Source organism: Mirounga angustirostris, unplaced genomic scaffold, assembly GCF_029215605.1.
Source record: "Mirounga angustirostris isolate CCGP_5_RB_7025 unplaced genomic scaffold, mMirAng1.0.hap1 SCAF_17, whole genome shotgun sequence".
NCBI lineage: Eukaryota > Metazoa > Chordata > Mammalia > Carnivora > Phocidae > Mirounga > Mirounga angustirostris.
In genome coordinates this window covers 24067334-24079634 of record NW_026991725.1, presented here as the reverse complement: position 1 = coordinate 24079634, position 12301 = coordinate 24067334, and the positions used below count along the sequence as shown (strand labels likewise).

General features: G+C 54.1%; 1 protein-coding gene across 2 annotated transcripts in view; it reads right to left on the bottom strand.

Moving 5' to 3' along the window:
* The window catches only part of ARHGAP23 (Rho GTPase activating protein 23), a 70441-nt gene that overhangs the window by 50137 nt on the left and 8003 nt on the right, over positions 1–12301 (bottom strand). The gene's annotated exons all lie outside the window — the stretch shown is intronic.

The following is a 12301-nucleotide window of genomic DNA, read 5'->3' as shown; positions in this document are numbered from 1 at the left end:
TCGCGGATGCACACATGTAAACACACACCCTACCCACCCTGCACAGGCCCACACCACACACACACACACATCTATACACCCCAAACTCTCCCATGCACACACACACACACTCACACTCACTCTCCCTCTGCCCCCAGACCCCACATAAACACACTGTTCCCCCTCACAAATACACTGTGTGTAGATACCTTTCCATATGCATACATACTTTGGACACCCTCCCATGCATCTATGCTCCACACACCCCACAGAGACACTTTTGCAAGCATACCCACTGCGTCCCTAAAAGCACACCAGAACCCCCTAGGTATCCACCCATACGCTCCCCACATACCCAACAGAGACGCCCCACAAAGGCAGCTAGATGACATGCACACACTGCCCAGAGACACACATTCCATGCATAGATGCTGTACTCCCTCAGTTCACACACACACACACACACACACACACACACACACACACGGCCCAGCACTGAGAGCAGACTATCATAACACCCCCCCACCAGAGTTATGATATCCCCTAATGCTGCAGGTGGAGGCCCCACCACCTCTGGTAGGGAATTGTGACCAACCCTCTTCCCCAGGACCCCCTGCCCATTTGTTCCACCCAGAGGGGCCACGACCAAGCTGACAATGGATTCCAAGCTGGCCACCCCCGCACCCTAGCTTGTGAGTCAGACAGGAAGCCCATGTAGATGGCAGACCCTGCCTGCCTCCCCTTCCTGGCTCTCTCTTCCCAGGCCCCTTCCCGGGTGGGGCTGGCAGAGGCCTTGGCTAGTGGGTGTGTATTCGCCACCACCATTTCTGTCTCATTTGACCGTTCACAGCGTGTTTTCGCCACAGCCACTCACTGTGGCCCAGGGCCCCTGCCATGACCCAATATTCAGGGAAGGCAGTGGAGGCCCAAGAGCAGTCCACTTGTCATGGCAGCATGGAACTCCAAGCCCAGAGCCCCTCACTCCAACTTTGGATCTTTTACCCAAATTCTAGCCCGCAGCCAGGGAAGGGAGGCTGCAGTGGGGGAGCAACTCCAGCCCAACCCTGATCCCAAATCTAGGAATTCAGGGAGGAAGAGCCATAGGGCTGGGCCCTTGAGGGGCAGCCACCAGAAGGGAGAAGCCTGAAGAAGGGGTACCTCCCCCTGCCCGCCCCCATCCCATCACCTGCGTCCTCTGCAAGGACAGCCACGGTGGTGGGTCATGGTGGATCATTGGGTGGGAGGCAGTAGGGGAGGGAGATGGAGGGGCAGGAGGGGAGAGGGGCTGGGGCAGAGGGAGGAGAACTAGAGGACTACAAGGCTGGGCAGGAGTGAGGGAGGGAGAAGGAAGGGAGGAGGAAGGGTGAGGGTGAGGCAGGCGAGTGGGGGCCAGGGAGCGGTTTTGTTCTCCTGTTTCCTGTTTGCCGCTTGCTGGGCCCCCAGTGCAGGAGCTGGACCCCCACCCCCACCCTGGCGGAAGCCGGACGGGAAGAGCAAGGCTGCCACCAGCGCTGAGTCAGGAGGGCTTAGGGGCAGAGTGGGAAAGAACCACAGTCAGGAGGAGCATTGAGCTGGCAGCTCCATTTGCACCCTCCCCCACCCCTCCATCACTAGAAAACCAAGGATTCTGGGTCAGGCCCACTTCTGCCCTTGCCTGCCTGTGCCTCCCTATCCGGCCCCCACCAAGGTCAGGCCTTCAGAGACCAGCTCGGAGCCCCACCAAGCTGTCCTCGGCTCTGTCAGACTCTGCGGACCCGAGCAGAGTGCAAGAGCCACAGGAAGGTCCTCCTTCAGAGTCTGGCCTGCTCTCCCAGTAAGCAGCCAGAAAGTCCTTCCAGCTGCCTGACTTCCTTTCCTCTTGCTGCAAGCCCAGTCCCTGGTTCTGAGGAAACAGAGTGACTCTCCCCCCTCGTGCCCCACAGAGCCTCTCACGGCCAACAGGTGCTGCTGTGGGTCTGGATCAAGAATCCACTTCCCTCGAAACTGCTGAGGTTTCTGAGGGCTACAGGGAGGGGCGAGGCAGAGAAGCAGCACGGGGTTCCTGTGTTCAGAGACCTAGGAAATGATAAACCATATATGATATCCACTTCCTGCCCTCTAACCTGGCTGGACAGCAAGGGGATACCAGTCTCTTCCAACCCAAACGTGCACTTTCCCCACCCCACCCCTTCTGCCCAGCTGCCTCGACAGGGATGTCAGGAGGGGGGTGCACACAGTAGGGCCTGGAAGGTTGTACAGAGTTTGAATAGATGATTCCACAGGCCTGGGGAGCCTCTCAGCCCCCTCCCCCATTTCCTCTGGGAAAGGAATGTGGGGTGGGTCCCAGAGGGTGGGGGGGATGGGGCCCAGGGCTGGGAAATACCAGGCGTTGCTGAGATTCTATTCCAAGCCTTCCTGCCTGGTGTGAGTCCTCCTCCCCGGCACCCTCCCCAGCTTCCTCCCCCCAAATCAGGAATTACCCCGCTGAGCAGTCCCTCCCATCATCCTCTAGTTTGACCAGCTTGCAAAATCCATTCAACTTTATCTTGCTGAGGGTCCCTGGGACAGGGCTTGGGGGCTGCGCCTCCAAGGGGAGGGCATCCAGTCTTCATCTCTCCAAATTAGATAGTGATTCTTTAGTGTTTGAAAGCACTTTCACTGGATTTCATGTGGCATTTACCCTAAGAATTGGCTATCCAGGGATTGTGTTACACCCATTCTTCAGATGCAGAAACTGAGGCTCAAAGAAGATAAGTAGCCTGGCTCAAGATGTCACTTTTACTAAGCTGAACCCCGATCCCACACTAACTCAGATCTATTTCTATTACCCTCTTGTTTATCCATTCAACAACCACCTCTTGAATGCCTGTCGTGGGCCAGGAGCCAGCCAAGGGCTGGGACACCTTGGAGAGTAAGTACACACCTTGACCTCAGGGTGCTTACAGTTCTACTAGCATCCCAGCTTCTGAACCCTTTAGGAGCCCCCAAGTTCCAGATCCAGGCCTGAGCCAGCTATCTCCATCCCCACCAAGGGAGACCCCCACATACCAAGGGAGCCCCTATGTCAGGGCCGCATCTCTCTATGAGGGGACAGTTTGCTTGAGGGCAGGGTCAGGGGCCTTCCAGGTTAGACCTCCAAAAAGACGGTGGCCTGGGCTATAGAAGCAGAAGACTGCAGGGCCAGCCTGACAAGCGGGAACCGGGAAAGAGGAGGAGAGCATCCTGGGGCCCAAGGGTCAAGGCATATAAGAAGAAGAGAAGCAGGGGCGCCTGGGTGGCTCAGTCGGTTAGGCGTCTGACTCTTGATCTCAGCTCGGGTCTTGATCTCAGAGTCGTAGGTTCAGGCCCTGTGATGGGCTCCACATTGGGCATGGAGTCTACTCACAGAAAAAAAAAAAGAAGAAGAAGAAAAGGGAGAGAGAGAAGCACACCACTAAAGGCCTATGGTTCAGGAAGTGAGAGAGAGGGCTCAGGGTCAATTTGCCTGCTTTTCCTTTCTCTGGCTCACTTAGTGCCTCCTCCCAGAATGTAGATCCCCAAACCATAGGACAAACAATGCCCCTACCCGGAGAGAATCATCCCACATTTATGACTCTCTGACAGGTCCCATATATTCACCACTATAACCACCCCACAATCTCATACGCAGACAGAGCAAATCTACCGCCAGTCCCCATCCATCCCAGGCATGCAGGCAATGTGATACCCAAGGCATGCCCGCCCAGCCCACGCCTGGGCCTCTGACCCCTGCCCCAGTCTCCCCGCTCAAGGGCAGCCTCCCCCGGTCCTCCTCCACCCCTTTGCCCCATTCAGATGCCTGGTTCCCAGCACCACTTGTGTGCAGTCCTGGCATGCCCTAACAGGCCAAGCTGATGAGCCGGCCCAGCAAGCCTGCATCTCCAACAAGCTCAGTGTGCCATAACCCTGCGTCACTGGGAGCCTGGGGACCCCACTTAGTCTGGCCTATGGGGCAGAGGGTGGTCCAAAGACTCTCTCCAGACCCCAAGTTTTCCCCATCCAAAGCCAGGCTTGCCCTGAGCCCTGAGCTGGGGTGTTTGTGACATCCTCCTCTCCCACCCTCACACTGGGCCAGAGCCGAGGAAGGCTGGAGGAGGAAAGGGGGGAGGGGGCACCTGCCCTCCCAGGAGTCCCGCTGCCACCTCAAGGAGGGATCGACACAATCCCAGCAGCCAGAATCCCCTGGTTATTCCAGAGGCAGCATGGCTCAGGGGCTAGCCTATGGGCTCTGGAGTCCTCTGGAGTCCTCGACCCCTGGGTCCGAGTTCAATCTCTACCACTTCCTGGCTGTGAGACCTTGGGCAAGTTATTTCACTTCTTTGAGCCTCTGAGCCTCATCAATAAAATGGGAATGACACTCATTTCCCCCTCATAGGTTGTTGGGAAAACTAAGTAATTTAAAGAAAGTCCTTAGCACAGGTCCTGAGCACATAGTAGGGGTTCAAGAAATGCAAGCTGGTTCGGGCTGGGTTTTTTCCCTTTAAAACATTTTTTTATTGAGGTATAATTGACACATATATTAGTTGCAGGTGTGCAATCTAATGATTCACTATTTGTATATGTTGCGAAACGATCACCACAATATGTCTACTTAACATCCATCACCACAAGTAGTTACAGAAGTTTCTTTCTTGTGATAAGAACTTTTAAGATCTTACTCTCTTAGCAACTTTCAAATATGCAATTCTGTATTATTAACTATAGTCATCATGCCCTACATTACATCCCCATGACTTATTTATTTTATAACTGGAAGTTTGTACCTTTCTCTTTAAAGATTTTATTTGTTTGTTTGTTTGTTTGTTTTTGAGAGAAAGAGCACGAGCAGAGGTGGGAGGGGTAGAGGGAGAAGCAGACTCCCCACTGAGCAGGGAGCCTGCTGCAGGGACTGGATCCCAGGACCCTGGGATCATGACCTGAGCCAAAGGCAGACACTTAACTGACTCAACCACCCAGGTGCCCCAAGTTTGTACCTTTGGACTCCCTTCACCCATTTTGCCTGCCCCAAGCCCCTGCCTCTGGCAACCCCAAATTGTTTTCTGTACCTTTGAGCTTGGTTTTTGTTATTGTCCTTGTTTTCAGGTTCCACATATAAGTGAGACCATACAGTTTATCTCTCTCTGTTTGACTTCACTTAGCATGATACCCTCCAGCACAATGCAAGCTGTTTTGTTTTGTTTTTTTTAAGATTTTATTTATTTATTTGACAGAGAGAGACAGTGAGAGAGGGAACACAAGCAGGGGGAATGGGAGAGGGAGAAGCAGGCTCCCCGCCGAGCAGAGAGCCCGATGCGGGGCTGGATCCCAGGACCCTGGGATCATGACCCGAGCCAAAGGCAGACGCTCAACAACTGAGCCACCCAGGCGCCCCAATGCAAGCTGTTTTGATTGTCTTCTGGTTATTCACACTCTCTCACACCCAGCCGCACTCACAGTCAGACATGCAGACAACTCAGCCACGTGTACACAAGGACCCAGTGACACGTGTGCACACTCAAGGAGGTCTGCACAGAATCCATTCACATGGGCATCACCACCTCCTCCCACTGCCAGCCCCTGACAGGCTCCCACATGCCCCAATCCGCCCCCCGCCCAGGCAGGGAGGTGTCATCAGAAGGCCCCACTGCCATAACAGAACTTTGGCCCTTTGGGAGCGGGGAAGGAGGAAACGTGAGACCCCAGTAGGCAAGGGACACGGCGAGGGTGCCAGGCTGGCAGGGCCTCTGCCCAGCAGGAGAGCCAGTCCCCTCCTCAGGGATAGCGGAGAGAGGGGAGACTAAAGAGCATCTTTCCTTATGGTGGGAAATGAGCACTTGCAGAAAAGGGTAAGTCTCGAGCCAGCCACAAAGTAAACAGTAGGGCCATTGCCCGGGCAACCACAGGCTGGCGTGGGACGGGGCCCACCACAAGCTCTTTCCACCCCCTGATTTACTCCACTCAGCGGCCCTTGACTGTCTCAGTGCATGCCCTCCATGTATCCACTCTGGTGTCTGGGCCCATCTGGGACTCCCCAGAGGTCATGGCCTGGGTCTTTCCCCTCAGATTGGAGACTGCTCAAGGGCATGGCCTGAGTCTCCCTCATTAGCCTAAGAGCTCCCTAAGGACAACTTTTCAGAAGTGGATTTGTAATACAAGAATGCTTTGTATACTGTAGGCTCTCGAAAATTATTTGTTCATGGGGAGGATGTGGAGAAATTGGAACCTGTAGGCTTTGCTGGTGGAATGCAAAATGGCACCGTTGCTGTGGAAAACAGTATGGCAGTTCCTCCTAAAGTTACACAGAATTACCATATGATCCAGCAATTCTGGCTACGTCTCCAAAAGAAGTGAAATCAGGGACTCAAAGCGGTGTGTGCACACCCACATTCGTGATTGCTTATTCGCAATAGCCAAAAGGTGGAAACAACCTGACCGTCCATTGATGCATGAATGGATAAACAAAAAAATGTGGTATATCCATACAATAGAATTTATTTGTTCCCAAAAAGGAAGGAAATTACAACAGGGATGAACCTTGAAGACGTTATGCTTAGTGAAATAGGTGGGAACAAAAGGACAGACGTTACATGATTCTGCTTATATGAGCCACCTCGATTCACAGAGACAGAAAATAGAGTGTTGGCTGCCAAAAGGAAAGGGGGAAGTCTGTGACTGTTTCATGGGCACAGAGTTTTAGTTTCAGAAGACGACAAGGTTCTAGAGATGGATGGTGGTGAGGGTGATGGTTGCACAACAATGGGAATGTATTTAATGTCACTGAACTATCCACTGAAAATGGTAAATTTCATAGTATATGTGTTTTACCACAATAAAAAAAAATGGCAAAGTCATATTCAAATTCACATTTGAAGAGCATTGTTGAAAGAAGATGGAATACATGAACGGGTCTCCCAGTGGGGCCTAGGAGCAGGCCCTGCCCACAGAGTTTACCCAGGATAGCTGGGCACCTCCTGTCTGGAGGACATTTCCCTCCCACCCCTCTCCATTATCCCTATTGTCATCTTCGGGGCTCTAGTCATCCCCGAATAGGAGGCGGTCTCAGGCTGCCAGGGGAGTCTGAACCTTGCACACAGTAAGTCCTTGGCATTGATGGACCGATGGGTGCCCAAACTCTTGGGATGTCACATCACCCCAAGGCGTCAGAACCTTGGAAGTATTTCCCTAGCAAAAGCCCTGCTAATTGTGGTGTTCCCTACCCCTGAGGCCTCACTCCCTCAGCACACACGTCTGTTCCATGCCTACACATGCTTACACACCACCTGTAACACATACACACACAAGGGTGTGCACGCAGAGGTAAGTCCCTGTTCTCAAATGCTTTCTCATGCACACACTCCAAGAAAAATATGCCTACACACTGAAGGGTGCACATTCTTGTCAGAGAGGCAAGCAGGTCCCATGTGCAGCAGAGCCCCCTGCTGGCCCAAGTCTGGCACACTTATCTTCCTCACAGCCCAGAGAAGGCAGGGTGCCCTCGTTCTCTCCACCCCACCTCTCCCCACTGCATTCTCCAGGCCCCTCAGCCCCCTACCATGCCCCAGGATCACCCCTCCCCATCTCCTACAGAAGAGCAGGGTTCCCTGCAGAAGGACAGAGTGACTGTGAGACCTTAGGGAGGGTCTCCTTTGGTCAAGGGGTACTGGAGAGAGGCCAGGGCCCCTTTTCAGACTAGATCATATTCAGGGCAGTCATTCACGAAGGCAGGAGAATACTTCCAATGACTCTGCTCCAAAATGATACCCATTCCCCTACTCCACACTGGACAGATCATTTCAGAAGAGACTAGAGGAGAGAGAACTCTGGGAGAGACTCTCCCTGTGGCCCCACACAACCCTCTCTGGAAGTTCTTCCTGTTGTCCGACCACCTGGGCAGAGACAACAGGTGCACCCACTGGTCTCTTTCCAGGGAGAGCTCAGTCCTAGTCAAGCTGAGACCACATCCCCTCCCAGGGCAGGTCTCGGCAGATCCCGAAAGTCTCCCCCAGGGTACTTGGGGCTCCCGGCAGGGAGAGGCTCTCAGCCCCACCCCTGAAACCACCCACCCCCTCACCCCAGGCCCTGCCCAACCTGCCCAGGTCATCCCTTCACCCAGCCTATGAGCTGAACCTCTCTCTAATCCAGCCCATGATGCCCCAGAGGCAGCTGGAAGGGTGGAAGGATGGTGGCTCTGCAGGAACAAACAACCTCCCTTGGCTCCTGCCCGCGAGGGAGCTACGATGGTTTCTGGGCTGGGCTCTGTGGTCAGAAGACTGATGGCATCGCCTTTGCCCCCAACCCCAGATCCTACCCCTCACCCGCTTGCCTGGCCCTGAATTTGGGACATGGTAACCGTCACAGCAGTAATTAAGTCACTGCACATGCATTCCCTCATTTAACAGCAGAGCAGCCTCTTGGGACAAGTGTGACACACACCCACTCACCACCCCGGCACCTTGTGGACTGCCCACCCTGTCTGGTACTAGGTAGGGAATGCTTGGTGCAGGGGCACCGAGGGTGGGAGACAGGAGGCTAGTGAGAGAGAGACTGCTGTCCTAGCATGAAGGCTGATATGGAGAGAGCATCACACTTGCCATTGGTACTGGCCCTCGCCCTTTTCTGGTTGTGTGACCTCCAGGTCCCTCAGGCTTTCTCACTTCTTCAGCTGCAAAATGAAGGTAGGGATGGCCGCCTGACAAAGTTGCTGGGAAAGCATTCTGGGAACCAACAAATGGGAGGTTTTATGGCCTATAGAGCCCCATATCCCACCGATCAGAGGGACCCTGCTTCCCAAATGTCTCCTGAGTCTACCCACGTCACCACTTCACCACGTCCATCACTCTGTTCCAAGCTGCCACCACTCCTCTGGTCCAGACTCATTGTTTTAAAGTTGTGACCAAGAGGCCCTGGTGCCTCTGAGCTCCACGCCCACTACATCCCCTCCCTCTGTGTTCTGCTACCCTGGTCTACTTCCAGTTCCTTCAGGGACCACGCACCCTTCCAGCCCCAGGCCCTTTCCACATGCTGTTTCTGGAATGCTGTTCTCTCTTCCCCAGCTCCCTCCCTGCTTCACCAAACCACACCCTAATTAATTCCTATCCACCCTGTAGTTCTCCGCAAAAAAGCGACTTCCCCAGAGACACCTCCTCTGGACCCCAGACTGGGTCAGGTCCCTGTATACCATTTCACATCACTCTTGAGTTAGCGTGTATGTATTTATGAGTGTGCTCGGCACACTGTTTCTGAATGGGAAGGAATAAATGAGTCTCTCTTCAGAGAGAGTCCACACTGGCCAGAACCATGTCTCCAGGAGGAGTCTATCTTGGGCAGGGGCTGCTTCAGATATTTGGCCATCTTTTTGTACCCTTACCCCTTCCTCAGGGGGAACCGTCCAGAAAGTGGGTGTGTTGGAATAAGGGAGTAAGGGGTGGGGAGAAAGGGGAAACTGCTCCAATCCCCTTTTCAGTGTCCTCTGTCCCCCCTAGCCCAGCTGGCCAGGCCCTTGTCCATCCAGGCAGGACTGGCCCTCCACATCGACAGATCGCTCTCCCCCTTCTCCAGGTCTCAGCTTGACTGTTTCCGAAAAACTTCCTGACCACAAGCTAAAGAACTAGCCAGGGTCCCGCAGCTAGTGGCAGCTCTGACTCAAGCCCCGGTCTGTCTGCGTACAGAGCCCAGGCTCTTAGCCACCTCATTACACGCCTCATTACTACCAGTTTCTCCCTCGAGGCCAGGCCGAAAGACACGCCCCCTCTCTGGGCCTCAGTTTCCTCCTGTGGGCTGGGCCACCTCTAGATTTCTGGAAGACTGGCAGAGAGGTAGAAGGCGGGGGAGGAGGCAGGGAAAGGAGTGGGTGAGGAGGTAAGGGGAGAGGAGAGAAGGGAGGGAGCACCGCGGAGGGGCGGCAGCCTCAGGCCAGCCAGACGTGAGAAACGCCAAGTATGCGAACTACGCCAGCCCGAGCTATGAATAGTGCGGCCAGGCTGGCAGCCCAAGTCGGCCCATCCCGCCCCGCAGCCCCCAGCCCGCCCACGCCAGCCCTGCACCGGGGGCCAGAAACGCGGGGGGGGCCTGGGAGGCGCGCTGGGGAGCCGAAGCGGCGCGGCGGGAGCCAGGGGGCGTGGTCATGCAAATAGCAATACAAGTAGAGAGCAGCGCGCCTGTCTGATTGGCTGGTCTCGGCAGGTCCGGGAACCAGCGCCGAAGGGGCACTCCGCAGGAGGCGGTGCCCAGTCCCAGCGCCGAGCCTGGCCCCTGCTCACACCCGCTTCCACCCCGGCGGCTGGAGGTCCTTCGGGTCACCCTGTGGCTGATATCCCACTGATGCCGTGCGCCCAGTGGAGGCCTCTCACCCTCTTCCGTCAAGGCCCTGTAAGGCTCTGCCGCCTTAAGACACCGACCCTCCCACCCCAGCGCCAGGTCAGCCCCGCCCCCTTGGAGCTCACCTGTCTGACAGACGGCTGGCACTTGGGAAATTACAAGGGCCCCCAGGCCCGCCTCTGGACTCCCTTTGCTCATCAGTGAGGAAGCACACTGGCCTAGGGGCAGGAGACTCAGTCCCTCGTCTAGTCCTGCCCCTTGTGTGTCCCTAAACAAGCCAGTCAACCTCAGAGCCCAGCCCCTAGTCCCATTCTGGGACTATTGAGGTGTCACTGAGGGTGAGGAGTCAAAGAGACCTCAGATCATGTCCCAGCTCTGTGACCCCAGTCAAGTCTCTTCCCTCTCCAAGCCTCTGGGGCCCTTGAGAGGACTCAGTGTTGAGTGCTTGACACATAACGAGTTGTTGAACAATCTGAGCTCAATAGTCCACAAAGGATTTTTTTTTTAATTAATGAAATAATCCCTGATTTTATGAAGAGACAGGCATGCAACAAATAAAGAGGCTGTAAAGCATAGTGTCTAAACATTCCTAAACAGGGGCGCCTGGGTGGCTTAGTCAGTTGGGCATCTGCCTTCAGCTCAGGTCATGATCCTGGCATCCTGGGATCGAGCCCCGAGTTGGGCTCCCAGCTCGGTGGGGTGTCTGCTTCTCCCTCTCTCTCCCCCCGCTCATGTTCTCTCTCAGATAAATAAATAAAATATTTAAAAAAGTAAATGTTAGTTGTTACCAATATTCCTATTATTATGTGGTTCTCACAATGCATACCAAGTGCTATGGAAATGTTTGTTCATCAGTCAACAATATTCAGTCAACAGATCCTGGTCTAGAAGCTAGAGATAAAGCAGTGAACAAGACTAAGTCCCTACCCTCGTGGGGCTTAAGATCTACTGCCCAGAGGAGGAAGTCCCCATATATTTGAGGAAATGGGGTGGGGGTGGGGGCTTACAGTGAAGGATATCCGAACTGGGCATTGAAAGGATGAATAGGAGTTTAAAAAACAGAGAAGGCAGGGAAGGCTTTATCAGACAAGGGAAAGAGATGGTATGACAAGTTTCGGGAAAAGGGAGGAGGGTGAGACATCCCACTCCTACCCTGTCCTCTCCATTCCTACCTCCAGTTTCAGCCCTCATCATCTCTCATTTGGTCAGCTGCCTCCACAGCCTGACACCCTTCCACGGCTCCAAAGTATCTATGGGAGCAAGTCAAGTTCCTTAGTATGGCATGAGGGGTCTTCCATGATGCTGGAGGGGAGGGGTAGGATCTGGCCTTCATTGACCACGACAATCTCATCTCTACTCTCGGTCTTGCATTCATTGATGCCACAAGAGGCCAGGCTATTTCACACCTCCTTGCCTTTGCTCATGCTGGATCCTTCTGTCTAGAATGCCATTCTTTCTCCTCCACAAGCGCCCCCACCCCAGACATCTTTCAAGGCCTGGCGAGCCTCACCTCCTCAGGGAAGTCTTCTTCCACTCAGAGCTGGAGCATCTTTAGAAGAGGCACTGGGCTTTGCCCGTATGTATCGATGGATCCCTGGGTACCCATATACCACTCAAGAGCAAACCCAGATTCCAGGCAGACACAGGGAGAACCCTTGTGCACAGCAGAGTCATGGAGAAACAGAACATAATCGTGTTGTCAGCATCCACCACCAGATTATGTCTGCCCTCCCCTCTCCTTCACTATATCACCCTCTACTTGGATTTCAAGTCTCAGCTGGGGGCAAGGGTAAGGATCCACCTTCCCAGAGTAGGGTGGGTGTCCTCCAGGCTTTTTCTTGTCGAGGAATGTAGCAGTGATCACAAGACAGGCTTAGGATTCAGAAAGACACGGATTTAAATGCAGATGCTAGCTGACCTTCAGTGAAGTTGTCTACCCTCTCTGGGTCTCAGTTCTAGTATCTGTAAATATACAACCACCACATGATGGCCCTTGAAAATGATCAAAAGGAGTTTCATAAAAGAATCT